A 15,154-nucleotide genomic window follows, 5' to 3' on the forward strand; every position below is an offset into this window, starting at 1 on the left:
AAATTGCCCCTACATGTGTGTGTGAGAGTGTGTGGTTGTCTGTCTTTGTGTGTTGGCCCTGTGATTGACTGACGATCAGTCCAGGGTGAACCCCGCCTCTTGCCCGTAGTCAGCTGGGATAGACTCCAGCTCCCCCACAACCCTGACGGACAAAGTGGTATAGAAAATGGATGGATTGAAGTTTTTACAGTTCAAGGGGAAATCTTAATTTATTTTTCATCTTGTTGACATGTTTTTCTCCTGAATTTGAATTCCTGGTACATATCATGTTCAATAAACCTTGTCTTTTCAACACTCCTGACGGCAGTTCACAAGAAGTCTGAATTGTTTACAGAATCAGAGCCTCTAATTAACCTGCCTGCTTGACATAGTCCACCTCACCCTTGTGAAACCTGAGCCTGTGTCCTTGTTTGAATATGACAGAAGAGGTTTAGTTGGACGACTGCTGAGCGTCTTCCAGGCTTTGCTGAGATCAGAGGAATCGTGTCCACGTTGAGGCTCCCAAACCCCTGACAGCAGCTCACATTCGGACAGGAGGACGATTTGGGAGGGAGAGAAGGAGGTGCAGGGGCAGAAAAGTGAAAGGAGGGGATTAAAGGGAAGAAAGCCGGACAAGGCAGATGCTTAGAGAAGAATGGAGGAAAGGCATGAAACGGCCCAGTGCGATGTGGTTCAGTGAAATCAGCATAGCTGAATCGCATTCATACATTCAAGTTTTCTGTTGTCTGCCTTTAGCTGATTAATCACTGAACAACAGTAAGGAAGCAGTTATTTTCTTTTTTATTCCTACATTATAATATTTTTCTTAGTTCTGGAAACTTGGAGTATGTGTGCTCCCACTCTCGGAATAAGAAGGCTAGACTCCATGGTGAGTTTGCCAAGTCTGTGACTCACACACACGCACGAGTACTCACGATTTAGGCTGCACGACCTAACTGCAGGTGGTTAACCAATCAATAGTCTATGCTGAATGAGTGGGTGAAGGCTGCGTGCACTGATGACTGACTGCGTGCGTTCATGATTCATGAATGTGTGTTTTGTCGGTGTTACTACGAGTGTATGGAGAAAAGAGAGAGTGTGTGACAAAGGTCATCTTTTAACAGCCTCTAAACTACAACTAACACTGATGAGGGTTCCTCCACAACTTTTTACCTCAAATCTAAACTCACCCATCAGACCCTCCTCCCCCTCCCTCTCCCTTCCCCCTCCCTTCCTCTCTCCTCTCATCTCTTCTTGCTCATTATAATTTTGTTAATATAAATTCTCTAAATCCTCCACCATCACCCACTGCTTCTCTTCTTCTTCCTCCCCCCCTTCACTCCCACTCCTTGAAAGCTGAAGAAATCAGGACAGTTCAGCAGTGGAGGGGTTAAGTCGAACCCGGGCCTGTGATTGGCTGCCGGTCGGCGGTCTGAACCAGCCTACAGAAAGAGGTAACCAGGCAACCTCAGAGAGAGAGAGAGAGAGAGAGGAAAGAAGAGGGGGCAGAGGAGCGAGGAGGGGGAAAAACGCGCTGAAAGAAGCCTGGCATAGTTTTGTGGGGATTGTGGAAAAAGATGTAACGAAGCTTGCAAGCGCTCTCCCCGGGATGGAAAACTGGATTACCCTCCCCGCTGAATCACACTGTGGATGTCTGAATAAACCAGGAGGGGATACACGGGAATGAATGGATTCTAAAGCCTTTTCACAAAATGGGAACTAACTGTGTTCATTTTCGCTGTAGTGCAAAGGTAAGTGCGCCAGTGCAAACAGCCCGAACGGGTGCAGCACAAGTGGCGGATGTCGTCCCGCCGCTGCGCGCAGGCTGCACAAAGTGTGTACTCTTACGTCGGTGTGTGATAGTGTTTTTGGACCTTAGAGGAGCCTGTGGATTCACTGTGCTCTGTTCCTATCACTGCAATGAATGATCTGTTGGTGCTGCTGCTACTGCTGCTGCATCGGGATCTTAGTGTGCGCGCATGTGTGTGTATGTGTGCGTGTGCGTGTGTTGGGCCGGTGTGGGGGTGTGACCCCCTGGTCAGGGGTTGTGTGTTTGTGCGCGATGTTAGGCGGGACGAAACGCGGTGTCTTGGTGCATTTGGCATCTGTCTCCCCGGCGTGTCCATCTTTCTGAGGCTCAGCACCGGTTTGCTGATAACTGTTTTCTGTGAAGTGATAAAACCGTCGCAAGTTTTTATTCCTTTACCCGTCTGCTGTTTAACGCACATGTGCTTTCCCTTGTTTGGTGTGTGCTTCTCTGCTCCCAGCGTGAAATATCTGAGGGACTGGGTGACTTTATGGTAATCTTATTATAGCTGATGTCTGTTTTTAGCTCTCCCGATTCAAGTGAGTCTTTTGAGTCTTTGGTATACCTTTTCAGTGTGTTTTTGTGACCTTCCTGCTCTTATCTACTTGTCTACTTTGTTCTAGCCTAGTGGCCACACACCCTTTAAGTTTTTTCATGCTTCTTTTTCCGGAGGTTAAAATAATTTCCCTGATGTACAAGGTTTGTTCCACTTTGGAGGGCTGCCTTACAATGAGAGTGATAAAGAAACGAAGTAGGACGCACGCACAGATTGAAGTGCTAGTGTAGGAAGTGTGTGTAGGCTGTAGTTGGTTCTTATTCGCTGGGTGTGAGGATGATGGAGACAGAGGGAGAGGGACAGAAGGAGGGAGGGTGAGTTGAATGGTCGACCCGGTCAGTTTGCTTTGGGGGGCCCAGACTCCGCTGCAGCTAAAAGCCGCATTAATCATGAAGCTGTGGTGCTCTGCAGACCCTCACTTCTCTCTCTCTCTCTCTCTCTCTCTCTCTCTCTCTCTCTGTCTCTCTCTGTCTGGCACTCAGCCTGCAGATTGGTTTGATATATGTAGCTGGTGTGTGTGTGCCTGTGTTTCATGTCTACATGGTAAAAATGGGATGCCATTTGCAGCAAAACCACAACTCAAGATTATTTTGTTACACATGTAGCATCAGCTGCATGTGCGCTCACCCTTGCTCAACAGCTTTTATTGTATTGAAATACAATGCAATGTACTACCCAAAAAAGTACCTTAAAAAGTACTTTAAAATAACTCTGAATCAATAATTTGTCACAGTGTTTACTTTTGTCAATTACTCTAAGTCTACTTTAAACCTGCTGTTTACTTTGAGCCTTGAAAGTAAGTTTGAATATAGAGCCTTTTTGTTTTTTACTAATTGAATTAATTGTAGCGCTGCTACTTCAACCAAGGTTGATTTTGAAGACTTTTTTTCTACTACTGCCAAACAGGCCTCTTGCTTCTGCCTGTATGGGCCCAGCAGGCGACTCCAGGCGTCATAGAAACGCAGAGCATTGTGTGGAAACTCAAAGAAAAGACTGTTGAGGGGTCTCTTTCTCCCTCCTTTCAGTCCTCATCCGTCTGCTCCCTCTACAGCCTCCTTTCTTCGGTGCTCATTCTCTCTCGCTGCCACAACCCAGCCTCTTGCAATTTCTGTTTTTCACATGCAGCACGGCAGGTCTTGTGTCTGTGCACTGTTTAACTGTAGACAATGCTGTCTGAATGAACGTTGAACTAAATCCGAAGCAGAAAAGAGCTCTTTTAGGCTGTGTAGTCTTTTCGTCAGGAAACCACTGGAACCCGGAGCTTACTGCTCCGCTTCCTAAAGCTTTTAACAGCTTTTGCAAAAGTAAGCTTGTAACTCTGAATTTGTATCTCAGTTGGAGACATGGTGTACCTCTGATATTTAGAAAGCCCTCTTTTTGCTTCCAATAGTTTTATGCTTCACAGAATCTCATCTGACACCATGTAAATGTCAGCATAAAAGTGACAAGCTGTAAAAAAATATAACACCTGTACCACAGGCACCACCTGCAAAGAAATAAATTCAAACCCTCTGTGTTTCCTTAACTGTGTTCTGGGTAAAGTTTGCACCGCAGCACTTGAAAAGCAAGGTAGGCCGTTGAGCCCATTTTGGATACCAGATCTGAAAACATGACCCGACCCCATCTGAGTCCTGGGGTCCAAATCAACTTCCGCTGGAGCCTGTAGGACCAAAAAACAACACATACTGTTTTTTTCTTTCTTTTTATCAGACAATAAGAATCCAACAAATTAAAGTTACACTAAAATGATTCCTCCTGTAACCTTTTCACACCATAGACTTGTACTGTAATCATTCATACTGCCACCTCCTTTGCTGCTGCACCCCACAGACACTTGTTGCTCTGGATACAATTCAAAGTTACAATGAGCTGACAAGCTATTCAGGTTACCTACTAGACTTCATGCTGCCAGTGTCCTTTGTGGCATTTCTTTAAATCAGCTGTGAGTACAATGAGCAGGCAGGTGCAGTGGAAATAAACTTGTGAAAGAAGATAACTCACATTCACCAAGTTCCTCTGCGTTTAGTATTTTCTTTTCCCATTCAGTTAATTGACAACAGCATGACTACAGTTTCAGAGTCCCTTTCCTTTGGGTCATTACACAGACAAAATTTGCTTGCTTTGAGTCCAGTTTATACTGGTGTGCTTTTTTTATAGACAGTTGAGGTGCCATTTCTGTCAGCTCCTGGGTGAATATTCCAAATGCAAATACCACTAAAATTACCTTTTTCAATTGAAAGGTGTACTGTATTTGGTCACATTTGACTTACCACTCAGCATTGTGCACTCTTACACAGATCTCTACATACCAATCCTTTGTGTCCTGCATCCAAACATGCGCTCCTTGTCACTCTCTTTTGGCTACAACTAAGCAGCTGTGCACATTTCCTCCTCCCCAGGCCTTTCCTTTGCCACCTTTTCTCCCTTGGCTTCCTGTAGTCCGGCATACTGGGAGTGTCTCAGCACAGCTCTGAATCGTGATTAATGATCCCCTCTGTATGAGCTGAAGATGTTGCATTCCATCCTTCTTAAATGTACACCTGTGTCAAAGGTAGATGTCTTATGCAACGCTAACATTTTCGAAAGAACAGAAAAGAAGAAACCCTGGTGAAATTTAGAGCTGCTGTGCTGAGTCATATTAAACAGAGTGTAACATGTTAAATACTGCTATTTTTCAGTAGGGGCCCCACTGTTACAGAGGGAGGGAGGATAGAGGGAGAATTGACTGGCTCTTGGCTGGCTGCCCTTCCCATTGATCCACATGCTGTGTGTGTGTGTGTGTGTGTGTGTGTGTGTGTGCATATGACATTCTCTCAGATATAATTGGCATCGAGAATATCTTTACAGCCCAGTGGGAGTATGCGTGTATATATGGTATTTCCTGGTTTTTATTCACTGTAAGGGAAATGGCATGGGTGCAAATCAGTATTCATCACACACACACACGCACAAACATTAAGACACCGGATGTGCACACTTATCATGAATCCCTCTTGAATACCAACAGGCACAGCAAAACATGTTACACACACACACACACAACACACCGAAGGGGCTGTGAGAGAGCAGGGCAGTCCATCCAGTGGTGCAGATCGAGCTGCCAGCTAATCTGCCTCTGCGGTCTATAATCTGTAATCTTCTTAAAACACTCACAATCTGTCTGCACTACTGGGATTAACATCTGCAGACACAACCACAGTGTGCACACATGAACACACACACTTCTCTCTGCCCTTATATTTGACTGCAAAAAGACTGCCTTGTGGTTTTGGCATGCTCTACGTTTGCAGCCAGACCCCTTCAGCTTTAGGACTGGACTGTGACTGTGAAACGGAATAAATAGAAGGAGGTGCTGCATGTAGTTACAATTTACAAATTAGGTGTTACGTATCGACATCAGTAACAGGTATTGTACAGAGTTAACCATCATAAGTGTGTGGGCTTTTCAGAAGACACAGTAGGTATTAGGAAAGTTGGATCTGGAGTGCAAGTTGGACCACAAGGCCTTATGAGGTGCTTCATAAACCACCACAAGGATCATGAAGACCACTTGTTTGCATCTCTGTGTTTTTATCTCTGCTCATAGTCTGTCTGTGCTTCTCCATCTCTGCCCTGTTCCTACTGTCCTATTTTTCTCAACGTCTCTGTCTGTCTATCTATCCATTTCCCCTTCGCTCCCTCCATCTCTCTCTGACTGTCGCATTACTTCTGGGATCCTCTTGTTTCATATGAGATGTTGATTATGGAACCGAGACTCTCGAGTTGCTCCATTTTTCTCTGCTCACATTCACATCAGCATTAGTATTTCACATCATGATTAACGCTTTTTCTTGCATTTCCTCGTACATCTTGCTGTACAAGTCTGGTCCTCCTGGTCTTTTCTCTCTCCAGTGAGCACCACTTTGAGGTGAAATCGCAAAGGTGTTCACTTTGTTAATGAGTTTTCACAGCAAACAAAAGCACTTTAGAGCAGGCATTTGCAGAAGGTAAAGAAATACACACACACACATACACACACACACACACACACACATACACACATACACACACTCAGTCAGAGAGGAAGGAGGAGCCACACTGGAGTCACAGCACATTAACACTTCAATTAATTCAACGCCTTATATTCTCATTTCCCCAGAAGTCAAGAAACCCCCCCGCAAACCTCACACACAGAGACACACACACACTCTGTGTCGTGCCTCAGCAGACCCCAGCTGTATTACATGCTCCTTGTGACATTTTAGGTGCTGGAGAAAAGGCCTGCAAACAAAGCACCATGAATTACATTTTAATTTGTGTTCCCTTCCTTTCATTCGGCTGTATACAAAGGAATGGAGATGCCCAGTTTTGTATCATATTCTTTATTCAAGGAATACAATAGATAATGAATGCATGTAGGGAAAAAGGGAGTGGGCTCTCAGTTTTGCTGGGGGGTTTGTTAGCTACACATCCCTGTGGAACCGCTTCCCTGACTTCCACACTCACTGTGAGACTGCAACAAAGTTAGAGGAAGAAATAGACGGAGACGGGAGTGGAAAGATGTTTTCCACAGAGAATTTCCTCTTTTTATTTCTCCCTCTCTTTCTTTCTCTCTTTGTCTTTCCCTTGCTTTCTTTCCATCTGTTCTTTTCTATTACTGCTCACTAATGAATTTTTAACAATCCCATGATTCTCCCCTTTGTCTCTTCCTCACCCTCTGTGTTTGTAAAGAATAAAGATTAGCCACAATTCAATATCCATCAGTAGTATTTGTCTTCACTGCACCTAATTGTGTAAATGCTTCACTATTTGGTAACTTATTGTAGCTTTGCGGCAGTCTTCTCAGTCACGTGAAAGTGACATACCCTGTCTGACCCTGCCTCGTTTGAATGTCCAATGTGCTTGTAATCTAAACCAGTTCTTTGTAGGGGATGATGGGGCTGCCCTGTGTGACAGATATCTGTAAAAGAAGATGAAACAGCATGGTAAAGGGACTGAGTCTGGCATCCATGTCCAGGACAGAAGAGCTGTCCTTGGGCCAGAACCACACTGCCTCCCTGGAGCATCTGGTGCCTGGCTCGTCTAGCGCTCGCAGGGCTCAGAGGAGCCGACAGGCGCATAGATGCTGCTGCACTCAGCATGCTGAGCTCACTCTCTGACGTATGCTGAGACACACACAACAAGCAGCTTGTGTGCTTCAGTCATGGCTCTCAGCACTTTGTGTCGCACCCAAGCACTTTTGCGATGGCGTTTTATGTGGTTTCATGGGTCATGAAATCTGCTCAACTCATAAACCAAGTTAAGTTTCAATTAAGGTAGAAACATAAAACAGATCAAAATGTGATTCGTTTTTTCATGCGGCATTAAAGCGACGGTGGCAAACCTCTGAGGCTTCATCTTTAGTGGAGTTTTTGGGTTTTAATGTTTTTTACTTTATTTTTGCTTACAGTGCTCTACCTGTAACTGATCTTTTGCAAAGCTCTTCTCAGGCAGAGCACATTGTGTAAGTGTCACATTATAAATACAAATGCAAAACAAAACTGATTCAATTATGCCTTCTGTTTATTTCTTGGCAAACTGATTTTTCGAAGATAAAAAATGTTTATGTATGAGAAGAAAACGACCTGAGGCGTGAAGGAGAAGGAGCTCAAAGGAGGTTAAGGCTGAGGTAAGTATTAACTGAAGCTTCTCAATGTCAGTGCTGAGGCAGAGCTGTGAGTGGGCTCGTCACTGCTCGACCTCGGTCATTTCACACTGTGATGTCTCCGCTCTCCTGCGCAAGCACACACACACATAACTAAGGCAGGTCCTCACTATTTGACTGTCTGAACAGATTTTTGTCTGCGCAGCTACTGGAATGCGTGCACATGCACACACACACACACATACATACACACGCTAGTGCACATGTTAAAACTCACACGATGCTCTTGGCCTATGACACCGCTGCCATGCCTTCAGAGAGGTGAGGGAAGCAGATTGACTGCAGTCTGTCATATTTCCAGTCATTGTCTATATTTCTTTGGACCTGCTGTGCAGAGGTCAGTCGCTTTGACTTCTACAGCCACCACAGGGAGACAGAGAGTGTGAGGGAGGGGAGGCAGGTTTAAAACTGGGCTGCGCTCAGACAAAAGTATATCATACAAACAATAATTAGCAAAACTGTCTAATTTTCACCAGTTTTTAAATCATTTATTTTGTGTTCAGTCACCAGTTACTGAAATGGGACATGAAATATTTTTAGACACATAAGCTCCAGAATCCATAGGCTGTGGTTCACTCCTTGAGTCACTGCAAAAATAATAGGCACATTTGCAGTATTTTGTTGCAGTATGTTTTTAAACAGGTTATGAATAGCTGAAGTGATAACTTGTTATTGTATTCACGAACGGAACAACAGATATGCATAGTTTCACTAAAACATTTATACATGATATTGTCAGTACCTTCTTACGCACAATCATCACCTTCCTAATGAGCCAGCATATATCCTTCCAGTGTCAGTATTTTTATTTTTTCCATTTTTTAATGTTGTTTACTGACAGTCCTGTAAGAGGATTTGATCCGCACACATAAATACACATTAGGAATAAAGATAAAATGAATCGGTTCTCACTTAACTGCTGGGAATTTTCAGCTTAAATCAGCCCAGAGCTAGTTAATGTGGTTTCGTCCTTTAGACTGAGCTGTAAAAGTGGAGCTTTTAGTGCTAATAAGGATATATTTATTAGACAAGGGTTTACAGAAAATAAAATACAGCTGTACCACTCATTTTATACAAGTCTAAAGTAGCTTAAAGCAGCATTAAGCAATTTTTGACCACGCGTTGGATAGAAGACCCCAAACCAAACGTCACAGTAAGGAGCTTTGATAATGTATCAGCTTATCAAGTTCTTATTGCTAAGCCTGTGGCTGTCAGCAGACAATTCCCTACTTATCCAGCAGCAAAAGAACAACAAGGCCATCCCATTAGATTCCTCCTCCACTCCTGTCCGATATTTAGTGGCGTTTTGATGGTGGTGGGACCCGCCACCTACTAAGTAGGTGTTTTTGGCTTACTATGTGTTTCTGGTCACTTGTTTTCTTTGGCATACCACCATTTCACACTTACCATATCTTGAAGAACCAGTTTGTATAAGCTACTGTGCTGGAAATGTTGTTTTTATAAGAATTAGCATAGTTTTGGATTGTCAAATCAAACCTGTGAGACAGAAATGGCTGAAATTCATGTAAAACTGTAGATTTAGGTGTTGACTCAGTGGGACTGGCAGTAGTGTCAAACTTTCTTCTAACAAGGTCATATTATTCATTGTCAACATAAACAATATTGCTTTGTGCATCTTTAGCATACAAACCTAAGAGGATTTCTATCTACGAGACGAGTACCACCAATCCATAGCAAAAATACATTCAGCAGGTTCAAGGATCCTGCAATCTCTCTCTCTCTCGCTCTCTCTCTCTCTCACTGTGTGTGTGTGTGTGTGTGTTGGGGGTGTGGGGGGTAAGTCTCTCAGTCAGGGGTCCTCTTTCAGGATGAATGGAGGATTCATTCATCTGCTCTCAGGTCATTTGTGCTCCTTGATCGAGTTCCACTGAGCATCTACTAGACTGACACTCTCTGCTGGGCTGCTGGAGTCACACAGTCTGACGCGCACACACACACACACACACACATACACAGAGCAAAATGACAGAGGACGTTTAACTGAAGGGTAAATTATTTTTTTCATTATAAAAGTGCTTTTGATGGCCCCCTTACCCTAAGGCCATGACCTGTCCCTCCCTCTCTCTCAGCCACACACACACACACACACGCAGAGCTATGCTTACATACTATTTCCTTCCTTTCTATGTCTGAGCATTAAAATAGACAGCCTTCAATTAGCTGGATATGCTTTCAGATAACGACTCCTCTCTGTCCATAGCAGTTTCAGTGCTGATGAGCGTGATACGTAATCTTGTGTTAAAAGACCACCCATTCAACCATGGTGCCATGCTCAATGTGTGTGTGTGTGTGTGTGTGTGTGTGTGTGCATGTGTGTGCGTGTGCGTGTGCACATAAAGCTGGATTAATGGAATGGGCAAGATCTAAGAGCCGCAAGATTAAATGACTGTGAACTGATTTGATGGTTTCAATCACACACACCCATAATAGCCATGGCTGGAGCTGACAGAAATATTTGTCGCTGGTTTATTTTGAAGTTGATAATATGATGTGGATTACTGGAACACCACGTTTGGTGTGTGTATGTTTCAAATAGCACACATGCTTTTTTCATGGACTTCACATAGCTTTAGCCAGCTGTACTGTGAAAGAGATACTTCTAAAGTGAGAGCCTCTTCTTCATTTATCTGCCTCTCCCATGTTTTCCCATTTGACGTTATGAATGTTAGCAGGCAGACCAGGCATGGAATGACTGTTCTTTTCAGCATGGAGCGTGTCGGTCGGAAGTGTGCTTTACACAACTTTTTTTATGCCATAGGCAAAGTGCTACAGCAGCCATAATGAATAGCCTGCATCCTTCAGACAGTCGAAAGGAAGTCAAAAGGAAGTTATTTTAGGAGAAAAAGGTAATATTTGTGGCATGTGTTTAAAATTGAGCCATCCAGGAAGGGGAAGAAGTGGGGAAAAACATGAATGACATTGGGAGGAATAAAGAAAGAGCAGCAGGAAGTGAGAGACAGGGAGTAGTGAGGTGAGAAATGGTTGTGATTGCCTGGTGTGCCTCAGTGAGCTCTGCTGTTATTAGTCATACTACCTGCTGCTGCGATTTGCCCAGCCCTCGTCTGCACCCTGCCACCTGGCGTGTGCATGTGCCCTCATGCGTTTGTGTGGACGTCTAATGGGTTTTGGAGCTGGCGATGAGTCCACTGTCTCACCTTCCCTTCCTCTCTGGAGACTCCTCACTTGCCTGGAGAAAACAGACTCTTGCCTTGGCCTTTGCTGTAAATCGCCCCTAAAATGAGTCCTTACTGTGATCCCCTGACACTGCATTGGAGCAGAGCTCTCTTGAGGGAACAACTTAATGATCCCCAGTCTGATAAACAGAAGCCTGAGGAGCGAATGGAAATGTGTGCTGAAGGGAATATTTGATGTCCGTATTGTCAGGTGGCCTTCCCCGAGAGTGGACCTCTTCACTGGAATGGATTGACCTCCGCAATTTATTACCTACACTGCTGACATTCATCACATCCCAGCCCTGAGGAACAGGCACGCAATAATAATATCAGAACAGCCCCGTACAACTGGCCATTTGATTGTCTGCCTGCTGCTGCTTTGGCTGCCTGTATGTTTTTTTTTTTAATGACTGACTGGGTGGTGCAGTGGCTTCCTCTTTCTCTACAACATACTGCCTCCTACCGTGACTCTGGGATATGATTCATCACATGTTTGGGTAACTAGTGTTATGGCTGGATGTTTGGATATAAGACTAACAGTATGGCCCAGTACTCTTCCATCTATTTCCTTCTTATCCGAGTGTTATATCCTCTTTTGGGCATGCACTTCATCATATAAGCCTGATTTTACATGTTGCTGTCACGTTTGAATGAGCCCCCCGAGTCATTTTTCCAAAACTCAGTCAAAAAACTTCAGTCAAAATAAAATACCATCACATTAATGTGAAAGCTACAGCTGCACAATGTTAATAAATCAAGAAATACTGTGGATGAACCAATTTTAAGTAGTGAGATGTTTTTTTCTTATCAGATCTCTCTGTAAAAATGTGGTTTTATTGATTGTTCTCCACTCTGCAATGCAGGGCAAAAGAGAGAAAAAAAACATAATGCTTTGAAAAACAGAATAATCCTCAGACAATCTGTCTCTTGAAATTTACTGCTTACACTATGAATATCAAATCACTTCACATACTATTTGTGGGCAGGTAGGAGTTAATTTGGAGCTGCAAACTGTTGGTTACGTCCCTACTGCTCTCCACAGGCATTAAATTAAATCTTCAATTAGAAAATAAGCAGTGATGCAGCCTGAAAGAGAACTGAGAACATATAATGCATATAATGATATGAAGAAGCCACTTTGCTCGCTTGCTCACCAAATACTGTATGAGCACTGCACCATCTAAAGCGGTCCTCTCGTGGGATTCGCTGTATTTATATGGCACTTTTATCCTAAGTCCTTTACAATTTACCTCCCAATCACACACACTCACACACAGACAGTAAGAAGCTACCATATAGGACAGTGGTCTAACCATAGGAGTAAGTGGGGTTCAGCGTATGCTCAAAGACGTTTTTGGGGTCGCACTGTGATTACCTACTGAAGCACATCCAGTACACATACACTTTAATAGTCATTACGAGCAAGTGACATGTTGGAGACTTATTGTAGCTTTGAAAGCTCTGAAACCATTACTTTAGATGGATGAATGCAACAATGTTACCAACTCCTTGTCCGAAAAAGACTCTGGAGCAAGGTATGGTTGTGGTTATGGAAAGTGATAATGTGTGTGTCGTAAGGTGTGCATAGGCATTCTTTGGAGTGTGTTGTGACTGGGCCAGGGGAGTTCTCAGGGGTTCTAGTCGTAAATTAAGACAACAGCAGTGGTGGGAGGGATGGAGGATGGGAGGAACAAATCCAGGTGTTGCAGAGCGTTTAATCACTCACCTGTGAGACTAATGAGATGAGCCGGCAGATCACACACACAGACACACATTTCATTTTCGCTCACACGTACCCACACACACATAGACTGGTGGGACTAATTACCCAAACTCCACCACAGTGAACACACCACCGCTGGTACAATCATATACATACACACATACAAATGCACGACAGCTTGCTGCTGCCTCCCCAACTCATTACACCGCTCATCTTCTGCTCCTCTCTTCATCCTGTCAACATCTGAAGGAGACGCAGAGGGAAAAGGAGAAGAGAAGGAGAGCAGAGTGGTAGCTAATAGGTCAGGAGGCGGAAAGGCAGCGGCAGCTCCTCTCCATGCAGGCTGTGGCTGCAGGCAGCGCTACAGGTAACAAACACATCAGTCACATACACAGCACACCTGTTACTGTACAGATGGCAAGCCCTGGGAGAGAGGTAGACAGAGCAATGAAGAAAGATGAGCAATCAGACGGAGAGAGAAACACAGAGGAGAAGAGACAAAGGGAAGGGAGGAATGATATTTTTCATGGGCAGGTTGTTAAAGGAGATCGAAGAAGAGGAGATGGGCTGGTGGTGTGATGTTGGGGGGGGGTGCACCTGTTTGTGTAACGCTGTGGTAACAAGGAAGTACAACTGAAAGATGGTGGAAAGGAAGGGAAGGACTTCCTCACCTGTGTCCCCCCGCCTGCAGCAGATACAGTGCGTCTCTCTCTCTAGGTTCCCTGGATGTCATTATACATATACACTTACTTATCTTTTTTGAACAATTTTCTTTATCTCTTTTTTTTTTTTTTTTTTTTTTTCAGCATCACATAAGAAATAACCCTCTTCATTACTGGTATCGTCATCAGACACTATAACATCCTCCAAAGCTCTCTCTGCTCTTGAGATACACCATTATAATTTAGTCCTCTATAATCATAGAATAAAAGGTTTTAGTGTGTGGCTCTCTCTCTCTCTCTCTCTCTCTCTCTGTGTGTGTGTGCGTGTGTCTGGTTGTACCCCCAGCTACATATCTTAATCTCCTGTCTATTAGCATATTCAGAGTTCTCCTTTAGCTGGTGGAGGCATCTGATAGGCTAATTTCACAGCCCCGCTGGCCTTCATCTTGCTCCAGGAAGTGAAGAGAATGATGTGTCTTGGGAATAAGATGAGAAGAAAAAAAGAAGTGCTCCAGCCTTTTCTGTCTCAGTCGCTCTCTCAACAGAGCCAGCTGAATCCTGAATGAGCTAAAGATAGTCTGGAAAATACACATTTTGCATCAAAAAATAGATTTAAAATGAAATTCTTAGCTTTGGATTGTGGTGTTATGGGTGTGATTTTTAGACTGCAGTCTGTTGACATTCTTGAGAGATTTTTTAATTAGAAAGCAGGTGTAAAAAAGGGGTTCATATGTGGTTGGGACAAATTAGACCTTTTTTAGCTCTGACACCAAACTTGGGTCCATAAAAGCCTTTAGATATTTAGAAACATGGTCAAAGAGAGAACTTTGATGGTGCTTTGAAGAGCTTTTGAATAATGCTTGAAAATCTCCAAATTTGCAGAATTAACATACCTTATTAATAGACATGATTTTTTCTCTCAGATTTTCTGTTTTTATTTTAACAAACCAAAGGGATGCTTGAGTGATTATGGTTCTCTGTACATTTTCTTTCTTGTTTATCCACTCCTCTGTTACAAGATGTGAACATGACATTTCAGAAGAAGTTCTCCCATGTCGAACCATATAATCAGTCAGACATTAAAAAGTCAATTTAACACTCAGTGTGTTGTGCAGTATGTTAACTGTGTGTTGCTAGAGTCTCTAGTAAAAAATGTTTAAAATATGACTATTTCATCTTGATGTTTCTGTTTAAATTTAATCCCATTTATCTTACAGACAGAGAGGAATTTTACTTTTATCCACGAAGCCATCTCTAAAAATAAAACCCAATCTCTGGAAGTGCAGACTTGTGTCTTCTTACTGAGAAGTCAAACAGGGAGCATCCACTGGCCTTTAATATTAATCCACAGATGCAATGAGTTTCTCTGTGTGTTTGGCAGTGGGCAGTCCTCTGTGTGTGTGTGTGTGTGTGTGTGTGTGTGTGTGTGAGAGAGAGAGAGAGAGAGAGAGAGAGAGAGGAGGAGAAGGACTGGCAGAATCAGATTGCCTATTCCAGTCACAGAGTCTTTCACTCCTCAGCCTGTGACAGCACATTTCCTTGCCTCTTCA

At 43.5% G+C, this 15,154-nt stretch overlaps 1 protein-coding gene across 6 annotated transcripts in view; it reads left to right on the top strand.

Moving 5' to 3' along the window:
• The window catches only part of dab1a (DAB adaptor protein 1a), a 179,401-nt gene that overhangs the window by 107,191 nt on the left and 57,056 nt on the right, over nt 1-15,154 (top strand). For 5 of the 6 annotated variants that reach the window (XM_046390852.1, XM_046390849.1, XM_046390846.1 and 2 more), the window contains exon 1: nt 402-1,730. The exons of the other annotated variant lie outside the window; for it this stretch is intronic. The gene's annotated coding sequence lies outside the window, so the exon portion shown is untranslated. Of the gene's footprint in view, nt 1-401; nt 1,731-15,154 lie in introns of those variants that run through there. 6 annotated transcript variants of the gene reach the window in all.

This window comes from Scatophagus argus, chromosome 6 (genome assembly GCF_020382885.2).
Source record: "Scatophagus argus isolate fScaArg1 chromosome 6, fScaArg1.pri, whole genome shotgun sequence".
Classification (NCBI taxonomy): domain Eukaryota; kingdom Metazoa; phylum Chordata; class Actinopteri; family Scatophagidae; genus Scatophagus; species Scatophagus argus.